This window comes from Bactrocera dorsalis, chromosome 2, assembly GCF_023373825.1.
Source record: "Bactrocera dorsalis isolate Fly_Bdor chromosome 2, ASM2337382v1, whole genome shotgun sequence".
Lineage (NCBI taxonomy): Eukaryota > Metazoa > Arthropoda > Insecta > Diptera > Tephritidae > Bactrocera > Bactrocera dorsalis.
In genome coordinates, this window is record NC_064304.1 from 33,039,079 (window position 1) to 33,051,143 (window position 12,065).

At 34.4% G+C, this 12,065-nt stretch overlaps 1 protein-coding gene across 1 annotated transcript in view; it reads right to left on the reverse strand.

Moving 5' to 3' along the window:
* The window catches only part of LOC105231935 (neural cell adhesion molecule 1), a 246,667-nt gene extending 236,189 nt beyond the window's left edge, over positions 1-10,478 (reverse strand). Inside the window, exon 1 of the mRNA XM_049449667.1 lies at positions 9,212-10,478. The gene's annotated coding sequence lies outside the window, so the exon portion shown is untranslated. The remainder of the gene's footprint in view (positions 1-9,211) is intronic.
* Positions 10,479-12,065: the final 1,587 nt, after the last annotated feature.

Sequence of the window (12,065 nt, forward strand, 5' to 3'; positions counted from 1 at the left end):
TTAATGTTTGTTTTTTTATTTGTTTTAATGTTAGTTTTTCTGTTTCATTTTTTTTTTATTTTTTTTGCTTTAGTGGTTTTTATTGTTTTTGTTGCATTATTATGGTATTATTTTATGGCTGCTGCACAGTAAATGACTCGCAATGTAATTAACTGCTGTTGCGGAAGGAAAGAAGCAAAACAAATAGATTTAACTGCAATTGAAACCACAATAACGGTACGTGCAAGGGATGCATTGAATGCTTGATTTATTTTCCATTGCGTGGTGTTAATGAAAATTGCGCAAAATACTCTGTGTTTGATTTTAATGCGAACTTTAATTACATAAGCATTTCACGTTTGTAGATAACAGGATGTTATCGTAAAAATTAATTTAATTCGAGTTTAGTCAAAGCTTACCAGTGGCTTGATTAAATTTTTTAACGATTTGATAAAAAATTATGTTAACTTTGTTTGCACCGAACCTTCACAAAAGCAAAAGCTTCCTTACAAGAACTTGGTTTTCATCTGTTAGTTTGTATGACTGCTATATGCTACAGTAACTCGATATGAAGAATTACTTCGCATATTGTACCGCTATCTCGGACAATAACGTATGTCACATTTCATGCAGGTATCGCCTAAAATGAAAAAGTTCAGTTTATATGGCAGCTATATGCCACAGTAGTCGGATATCGGCAGCTGCGGCAAATAAACATCTTCTTAAAGAAAAAACAACCTGTGCCAAACTTCCAGATCTATATCTCATAAACTGAGGAACTAGCTCAAATACAATATATACAGATCGACAGACGGACAGACAACACATCTAAATCGCCAAAACTCGTCTTACTGATAATTTATATACTACCATGAGCAAAAGATAGTAATACTTTACTTATAATTCTAAAATTCTTAATTTATTTTTCAAAATCTACGTCGTTCGCCTCAAATTAATCCCACTTGGCCCAAGACACTTGTGAGAACGATTTTCCCAATCTTCGAAACTGTTGTTAAAGACAATTTCCGGTAAGGCCTTCAATGCTCGTAGTAAGTCACTGTTGATGGGTAATAATACGTTTCAAGACAACCTGGTAATCGGAAAGCATTGTTTTACAGACATTAATGCGACGCTGTTTTTCGAAAACATTAGTGATTTTGGAACTAATCGTGCTTTCGCTTTTCTTAGGTTCAAATAATCTTTCAAAATTGTTTTCACTGATTCTTCAGATATTTTAATGATGCCATTAAGATCCTTGACTGCTAATCGTCGACTCTCAAACACCAACTCCTTCATTATATTGACGTGTTAATCATCAGTGAATGTTGATGGCAGTCCAGGACGCGGTTCATCGTATACGCGTTCTTGACACTCTTTGAATAATTTGATTCGGCACCAGAAATTTGATTTCGCACACAAAATTCAATAGAAGTTCTTTATTGAGTAATTTCACTCATCTTAAAAATCACCAAATGCTCTTTGTGTACTTCAGAAAGCCAGGCGTGTACTAAGTACTAATAATTATATTGATGAGATATCTGGCACTGATTGTTTTGTTTGTTACGAGTATGCATCTTCAGTCAAAAGCAGTCAGAAAATATGGATTACGCCTGAATCTCAATATTTCATATAAAACTCTAAATGATACACTCGTGGCCACGCAAACCTTACCACTCTAAATTTTTAAATATTGTGCGTATTTGATTACGCTTTATAGCGGTACTTTTTGCGGTATAGAAACTTTTTATTTAGAAATAAGTTAATGCTATGTTATTAATCAAAAATATTAAAAATTAAAAACAAAAGACATTCAGCTATAGATAAATCAATTGAAAGATAGTGAGCTTTACAGTATTAACTCGAAATGTAAGAGACTGACGTGTGATGAAAAAATGATATATTTTATTTTTTTAATTTAATTTCATTTAAACTATAACTGAAATTAATACTAATTTTAAAATAATATTTTATTTTATTTTTTTTTAATTAAAATACGAAGTTTAGTCGGTGTATCACTTTAAAAAATAATAAATCGCTTTTGTATAAGAACAGAAAATTTGATTTGTGTTTTACTCATTAAAAATAATAAATTAAAAACTATAATTATAATTAGATAATATAATTTACTTTACTTATGCTTACTAAAAACATAAAAAAAAGTTGAAGAAAATTCCAAGCGAACGAAAAGCTTCGAAAAGAATTTAAGAAGACATAGTGGTAAGGTTTGCGTGGCCACCAGCGTAGAAGAAGAAGATGGATATGATACGTTGCTCAAGGAGATAAGGAACATCACCACAGCGGCTCTCAGAAAAATATTTCGGAAACGTCGAGATAAACTCCGGTAAAAATAATAAATTAAAAACACGATTAAATTCCGTGTTGAAGTTGATATGTTTATTTCTAATTTGAACTGCAAATTAAACGAAATTTTTACTATAAATAGTTTGAGAACTAAAATTACAATGTTATTAAGGGGAAATAAAAGTAAGCTTGCGCCTCAAATTATGAAGAGCTTGTAAGCTGGAAATGGAAGACATTTAGCAATGACAAAAACAAAAACACGTGTTCTCCTTATTCGTTTGAGAAATGCTCACAGAAGGATCCAAGAGATTGAAGATTGGAAAATATATTCAACTATGACATTTCATGGAGATGAATTATAATGAGCTTCCACTTCTACATGTGTTTCAAAAACAATATTAGCTGTCTTTGATTCGCCAAATGTTGACGAGTAGTGAATCAAAAAAGCTATTAGACCTAAGACAAAACCAGGTATCAATGAAGATAACGATTACAGCACTTTAATGAAATAACCGCTTACTTTTTTGTATAAATTTAACTCGATGACACTGTTATTGCTTTCACATGTAATTTTCTGAGAATTTCAAGTGTTGTGAGCAGTGAAATGGCGAAACGAACACATCTATTGGACAGCTATAGTTTAGCGAAACTTGATTTTCAAAAACTCTGTTCAGATGCCAAAAAACACTTTTGAACTTAACTGGCAACTATACTGTTAATTTTTTTGAATTTTTCAATAAAATTGATAGCACTAAAAGCTTTATGAGAAATCAGCCAGACAGGAGTAAGCAATAAGTGCCTCAAATAGTAACTTTTCCATTCCTCCTTTTGAGCGCTCAACTATTGAAATTAACTTTAATGGCTTTCAGGCAATAATACCAGCTACAATAACAACAGCACCAACACCCACTAAATCAACAACGCCAGCGAAAAGTCAGCATATATTAATAAATAAACGAGTCGATATAGAATTTAATTAAAAACTTGAAAGCAACAACAAAAAACACAACCGCAACGAGACCAACACGACCGAAAGCGCCAACAACACTGCGTTGACTTGGCGAAACTCCTTTCAGGGAGGAGTGGCTTGAAATAAATAAATGGAAAGATGTCGGTCTCGCCCAAATATGTTGTCTACTTCGACGCTGGTTTCGCTGCTGTTTTTGCGGTTGCTTTTTGTGTTGTTTGTGGTACGAGTATTTCGATTGCTTGCCAGCGCCACAGTCGGTGCTTGTGAGTTCAAGTGTTCTGCATGAGCGAAGACTTGGATATGTGTGCTAGCGAGCAGACGTGGCTCAACATTACCAAAATACAGTTATATGTATATGACGACTATATGTAAATAACGGTACATTCCAAATACCTAAAATATAATATGAGACATTAAAACCGCCTCAGCAATGCCATGGCAAAGCCCGAAATAAAATCGCTAACCTTGAAGAAATTGCAATATTTTGAATAAATCAACAACATTCGCACAACAACTTGCATAAGTAAGCGCACAAAACATTACAGTTTGGTAAACACAAATGGCAAAATGGAGCATGGTCTTTAAAATTCAAAAATATATTCGTTCGCCAACAGAAAACTAATTACAAATTCAAATGAGTCATTCTTCCAGCGCCGTGACTTTCAACACGCCGTTCAAGTCCAGCCGGCAGGTTGAGTATTTACCAACACACTTGCACTCATACACTCGCACTCTGCTGTGTAATATTTATGTAGATTTTCATGTACTTATGCCTACAAGCATTGGCAATGGCTTGTCATTAACGTACCCTTTCGGGAGATGGACAAATGACTTTTCTAATGATTTCTGCAGCTTAGACATGCTTACATTCACTTGCTGCGGCGTTCAATTGTTTGCACTAAACGGTTCTATTTGAGTGTCTTTTGTCTCAAGTTTGAATATTTGCGCTAAGTAAGGACGCTTACAAGTGCCGACGAAATATTAGAAAGGCTTTTCTTGCAACAAATATTATGACTGGAATATTGTTATGAGAAAGTAGTATTAATGCTTAGTAGCTTTCAGTTAGAAGCTGGTGTTTGTCTTGCGCAGGTATCTCTTTTGGCATAAATATTTACCGTTGAAATTATTTTCAGCAAAGTTTAAATAAATGAAATATTAATTAATCCTGTAAAAGTAGGCCTTTGAACTACCTTTTATATCAATACAATTATCAATATATAAACTGTTTTCAAGTTATTCAAGTCAGTTGACGAAGGTTCAATGTTGCCACCAAGTGATATTTACAAGCTCTACGTATAAGATCAGTATGTTCGGAGGTGAAAAAATCAATATAGCAATAACACTATATAATAATACCGATCAACAATTTTGTAAAAGTAACTCAGTATTTTTGGAAAAATAGTATATTCATTTTTTTTTCGATGATTCAAATTCAATCGCTCAGAGCACCCGTCAAGCCTAAGCTGAATATATCATACAGCATTGAAGTACAAAGGAAATGTGATGACATACGTTGGGGCGTATCGATTTATAGCGAGCCAAGAAAAAACAAAAAAAAATACAAATGGAAAAATCGCGTATGCAAATAATGTTCAACGGATCATTCAGAAACACTTTGTCCCACAGATTATGGGTCTAACGATATTTTCGGAGAAGCGATTTTTAACACGAAGGTTTGAAAATCAGAATAATCGGTTGTATGAGAGATATGTGATAAAACAGCAGAAGTTTTCCTTATTACTTGTTGAACTACCTGAAGACCTCAGCACATTTTCGATGCTTTGCTACTAAGCACGCTACTTCGTCTTGTCGGTATTTATTAAGCATTTATTATATTAAAAAAAAATAGAAAACTTGCCTGATGCAAGTCGTCACCTTTGTTATTACCGAGAAGATCGAAAAAGTTATTGAAGCAGTACTTAAAAACCATCGTGTTGGCTTCAGAAAGTTACTAGCGGATATCAGCATTTCTTATGTATCCATTAAATGCATTTTGTTTAGGTTAATGTAGCCGTACTCTTGACGAGACGTGGGTTTATGCATATGAGTCTGAAACAAAAATGAGCTGAAACAACAAAAAAAATTCGCCGAAGGCACTGAAAATATTGAAGGCCATCCCACCTGAGGCCTATAACAAGTATATGGAAAATTGTATTAAGCACTTGTATTAGCTCAGGAGCCAAATTTTGATGATATTAACTATTTTGTTTTTAATTTCAAAATAATTTTTTTTTTATTTTAAAATTTCCAAAAAAAAAAAAATTTTAAATTTTTTAAAATTTCAAATTTTTTTTTAATTTTAAAATTTTCAAAAAAAAAAATTTTTTTTTTAATATTTTTAAAATTTCAAAAAAAAAAACATTTTTCTTCCTCTTTAAGGTATAAAATCTTCGAAAGAATTTCGGCAATTTTTTTTTTCATTTCCTTAAAATATAAAGTATAAATAAATCCGACAAAAAATGTTCGAGTTCTTCGAAAAATATTAATAGGTTCGCCGGTGCTTCGGAACGTTCGTGTCAAGCTTCACAAGTATTTTGTTTAAAACTGTGTTTTCTGAAGTAAGAACACTATAGCTAACCATTAGGTGGAATTCACTGAAATTCATATGCCTGTTAGAAATTTTTTTTTATATAGACTTCTTATAAGCTTTTAACTATTGGTTTTCTTCTCAAAATTCTGGAAGAAAATTTCCTGAGGTTGACATTTGGTTAATTTAAAACAAGCCTTGATCAGGCACTAGATTTTCCATTACAAAACTATATTTTTCCGATTGAAACCAGCTTAATCGCCAAGAAATAGTGATGGCACCGCAAGGAGCTACGGCTGGAACTCGATCAACACCAATAGCTGTACTTTTAAAATTATAACTTTTTTTGTTTTTTATTTCTGTCAAGTCAAGTCGAAACCACCCTTAATAATGCTATGGTTTCACTTGTATAAAATGAAAAATTTGCTGAAAAATTTGAACATTGTAATTTTTTTAATACTTTTTTTAAATTTTTTTTTTTAATAATCCGGTTCAAATTTGATCAGCTAAATTTCAATTACTAAAGAAGAAAGAAAAAAAAACTGCAAACAGTAGCAATCGATTAACAGATGAAGTGATCTTCTAATTTATCAAAGAAAATGACATTTATACCCTGAAGAACCTAAGAAACAAGTCGCCTTGTATGATTGATAACTATAGTGTAGCAGTTAACGCTTTCCTTTTGCGATTTTGTTTACTAGCTGCCTTTCAACGCATGTGAAACCAAATTAGCACACAATAAATATTTGATTAGCATTGTTGTAAAAAAAACAAATAATTTTGACCTTGAATTGAATTAATCAGCAATGCAACGCTTTCTAAAGCACACTCGACGCAGTTGAGCGATGAGCATGAGTTTCGGGCAAAAACAATAGCAATACAAATGTTTATTGTTTTATACATAATAAATAAGCGCATATTTATAGATGAATAAACACATAACCACATATAAAATAATTATATATGTACACATATACATACACACAAGTGTTTTAAATAACAATGCCTTCCCTGCTTAACTGTAATTACGTGGTTATGTGGTAAGCTCGAGTGGAATGTCTCTAAACAATATTAATGACAACCAATATGTGCTTGTTTAACTATAAGAACGCATCAGTTATCGATATATATGTGTGTATGTGTGTTCAAGTAAGTTGCCACCAATGAATTCATTTACGAAACAGATACTATCGGCCCACACGTGCTCTCGTTATATCAATACAATTCAATTTAGTTAGCTCAATACATTTGTTGCTTATACTACACATATGTGTATGTGCAACTTTATTTGAATGTGTGTGTGTGTGGTCACACATGCTCATTTATAAGCAACACGGCTAATGCCGCTGATGGGTTGGCATACATTTCACTTTCCTTTCTACACGGTGTGATGTGTTCAGCGCAAACGACGAAAGTATCAATCAATCTTAATTTAATCCAATTACAACAAATAATAACATTAGTATTGCACCAGCAACAATGGCGAAGCGGAAACAAAGTCGCACCAAAACAAAGCAAAGAAAGCATATCGAAGGTTCAGTGCGCTGTTGAAGAAGAAGCAGAAAAAAAATAAAAAAGTAAATCGAAGGAAATAAAAATAGAATAGAAAAAAATACTGAATTCAAAAAAAACAACACCAAAAATTTACTTAACCATTTTAATGTGGCAGCGACACTTGTGGCATCAACATGACGGCATGCTTAAACTATGTGAGCGACAGCAAGCTTATAAAGCGCTAGATAAGTGTGAAAAAAAAATAAAAAAATACAAAAAAATAGCAAAACCAACAAAAACAACAAATAAAGCAATATCAAAAACGCAACAAAAAATTAAAGACAACAAAAACAACTATTAACAAAGTCAAGCGAAGAACCAGCGATTTCGGCAATCGTCATTGATGCTTGGATAGTCAGAGTAAATGGCATCATATGCCACTAATCTGACCGCAAAAACAAAACAACAACAAGCTTAATACATACACAAGCAGCGAAGTTGACCGAAATCCCATCAATTGATTATCAATCAAGTGGGAAAAGTGCTGCCAATACTGTCGCTGCTGTTGTATTTGTTTTTGTTATTCTTATTGTTGTTGTTGTTAGTGATACAAACGCCATTAGCCTTTGGCTGGCAGCGGTAGTGACGCGCTGTACCTTACTTCGAGTGGCGTTGTCCCAGCCACATACACACACACACACACACACATTCACGCCACTTTTCTCATAGCATACATTTGGGCGCACACATCCTAAGAAAGCCAGCATTCTGCGAGGGATAAGTGAATGAGTGAGCGAATGGCAAGCAAAGAAAAGCATCCTAATGGAATTTAAGCTGTCAATTTCTGGCGAAATGGTTGACAACATTAAACCAGCACAAAATGGAATGCCCAAGAAAAGCACGACAATAAGCAAAAAAAAAACAAAAAAACGAAACGAAAGCGAAGAAAAATTTAAGTGAAAACAAGCATTGGGCGTCACTAAAATAAATTGAAATGGCATAAACAAAGATGGGGACTAGCGGCCAGGCATATAATACTAACGGCAGTTAAACTGCTGGCTCCCAAATTGTGGATGGAGCAAGCTAAGAATGGCTTAGCTGCTAGAAAGGCAGCAAATTGTGATCTGAAGTTGGCGTGAGATATGTGAAGATTTGATAATGTCGATTTTTGCTAAAGATGGTGGCCGAGAAGAGTTTTTGGGGGGGAGAAGTACTCATGAATAGAGGAGTTAACTCATCTTCCAAATTTTGTTGTTTTATAAAAATAGATATCATTCTTGTGAGTTTAAGAACCTCAGTTTTGTGGACAGTATTCTTCATTCCAAGTCAATGCTATCTCTTAACACTGAAGCTCGCTTTAAAAAGATAATATATGATATGTGAATTATAATTTCGAAGATCCCATAAATGCCTAGAAATTAAAAATTAAACTAAAAATTCTTATAAACTCAATTCCGTTTTTTTTTATGATACGCTGTGTCACATTTTAGGTGACGATATATATATTCAATATCGGCAAGTTGATCTTCGAATTTCTCGAGAACTTAAATTAAAAGCGACAAGATTTAAAAAAAATCAGAAAATGAGTTTTCAATAATACAAAATTTCTTAAAACGCAAACAATAAAAAAACCTGGTTCGGTCAAGTGCATTTGGAAAAAAATGTATTTAAATTGTCTTAAAAGGTACAAAAAATCTTTAGTTATACCAACACGGTTTAAATTTAATGTTTTAAAAATCAAGAGATCCCAGATGGACAAAATTTGGTGCTTCCAAAAATGCAGCAAACTTTTCTTGACAATTACTTTTTACACTTAATTAAAGCTTATTTATTGAAAAAAGTAAATAAGTCTTTCTTTGCGCTCCTAAAGGTATGCTACATTTTCAATATTATCCAGCTATTATGACTTGTTGTCCTTACACAACTTCTTATTTACTTACTTTTATAGCAGCGCCCAAAATTGCAGAAACTTTTCACTGTTGTTTCACTTCCAGCTTCTTGCCTCAAATTTTACTACACACCGTGGCATATACTTTTGGGCGCAAAAGCACAATACAACGGAGGTGCTAGCCTGTTTATTTGCAGCGCACACACAACGTTACGTTTTTAGAGTGCAGAGTGAGGTTTCTTATAAATGAGCGAGGTGCACGACACTCCCGGGTGTACTAGACGTGAAAGAAAGTACACAATGCTATGTCGCTGGCTGTGAGAGGAAGTGTGCCTTCCTTTTTGGAAATGTAAATTAGCCTGATTTGATTCCTGACTCATCAATTATTCACTTAAGGTGCAATACACTTTGTTATTATAGACACACTTTTACAAATGAAATTCGATTTTCAATTTAAGTTTGCAACACACACATTCCTTTGGTGGCCGCTATTTGGCATGTGTTGCAACAAATTTATTGATTGTTTGCGTGTATACGCTTTCCAATTGTTTCAACTGCTGTCTTACTGATCTTATTCTACACTATGCTTAATCCCGTATTAGCTGCGACGCTTAAGCTCGAGGGCGTTTTCGCGTTTACACTCAGGCAAACGAAATGAGTGAGTAAGAACAAATGATGGAAATAAGCCAAAAGCTTCACTAAGCGAAAAGTAGTTATATTAATTGTCAAATAAAAGCCGTTAACCGTTAGATATGCTAGTTAATGAAGCTAAACACTACTGCGCCTGAATGTATGCTAGTTATAAATAGGCGCGTAATTTCGAAAATCAAATACAAGTTTGATTGCCGACTGAATTGTTTGCTACAAAACTGCTTGATTACAACAAAAATACTTGCCACAATATTTTCAGGAAGTTTTGTTTCTAATTCCTTTCAGTTTAACACACACACACGTCTATGCGCCCAAAAGCATGCATAAATTATCCTATATGTACTCAAAATAGAACACTGTAATTATCCAACACGTGTTTATGATCGCACAACAATACTTTCAGTGTGTGTTACACTGTTCGTTTTATTTATTTTCATATTTTTATTAAAACAAGTTTCACTTCGGTTGAACACCTCGTTTATTTATAAAAATTATCAATTAAAATTTTCTTTGTTATATATCAATATTTTTCACAACAAATTCTGCTACAACAACTTGCTGCTGCTGCTTCAAATAAAAATCTGTCTATATACCGTTACAGCGTTAACGCGTTCAACATGTCAACATTGCCGAATAGTTCACTTCAAACTAAACGTTTTTGCTTTTACTCCTTCAAACCAACTGAAATTCCAACTAGACGAGCAGACTTCGTCAAAAGCGCCGTATACACACTTCGTGTATGCACTCGCTTCTTTAGCATAGCGGTATATGCCTCGTTACCACCGTTGCCCATGTCGTTATTATTATGAGGCGGTTCGTTTACCGGGCTATCGCTGAGGTTCGTTGCTGTACTCGTGAATTCGCCGAAACGCGCTGTGCTGGCGCTCTTTGCTGTGAAGGCAGTCGTTAGTGCGCTTTCATATTGTGAAAGGGGTCGTTCGCACCAGTAGTGAACCAGTAAATTGATAAGTAAAACGTGCGGCAATAGATTTTGAGCGCGCTCAGTGGGCAACGTTACGAAGTGTTGCGCTCCGAATGCGGCGAATTAGTTCAGTATTTTTAGAGAAGTGTTTCAAGTAAGAGAATAACGGTTCGGTTAGTAAAGAGTTTTTTGAGTTGTTTAAATGTGTGGGTAATTTGAAGTACGAAAGCAGGTCTAAGTGCTATATAGAACATTTACTAACTAAAGGATGAATTGGAAAATGTAAACAAGTGATATTTAAGGTCATATTTAAAAGTGTTTTTTAGGTTAAGTAGGATTAGGTTCGATGACAGGTTTAAGGATCGCACTTCATATACTATATACAGTCCTATGTGAAGCCCTCGAGAATACAACTCATGAATGCGATCTTATAGCTCGGTAAAGCGCCTTGTGTTCAGCACAAATTTGCTTAGGTGTTTAATCTCTAATCTCTATCCAAGAGTCGCAGTCTTAATCTTACAAACACGAGAGAACTAAAAAGAAAATGTTTCCACATCACTTTCTTCCATACAGCTTCTGTAGCTGGCATCCATAAGCTAATGACGTGCAAGAACCCCAACAGCTACGGAGAGACTAGCCCTACCTATGGCAAAGAGTTCACTGGTTATCTTATGGCCGATCTAAGGACAAAAGTTTCCTGCGACTGATGAAAGGCCAGCTTTGGTCAAGCTTTTGCGAAACTCAGCTATCCAGTAGTAAAGGGTGATTTTTTAAGAGCTTGATAACTTTTTTTAAAAAAAAAACGCATAAAATTTGCAAAATCTCATCGGTTCTTTATTTGAAACGTTAGATTGGTTCATGACATTTACTTTTTGAAGATAATTTCATTTAAATGTTGACCGCGGCTGCGTCTTAGGTGGTCCATTCGGAAAGTCCAATTTTGGGCAACTTTTTCGAGCATTTCGGCCGGAATAGCCCGAATTTCTTCGGAAATGTTGTCTTCCAAAGCTGGAATAGTTGCTGGCTTATTTCTGTAGACTTTAGACTTGACGTAGCCCCACAAAAAATAGTCTAAAGGCGTTAAATCACATGATCTTGGTGGCCAACTTACGGGTCCATTTCTTGAGATGAATTGTTGTCCGAAGTTTTCCCTCAAAATGGCCATAGAATCGCGAGCTGTGTGGCATGTAGCGCCATCTTGTTGAAACCACATGTCAACCAAGTTCAGTTCTTCCATTTTTGGCAACAAAAAGTTTGTTAGCATCGAACGATAGCGATCGCCATTCACCGTAACGTTGCGTCCAACAGCATCTTTGAAAAAATACGGTCCAAT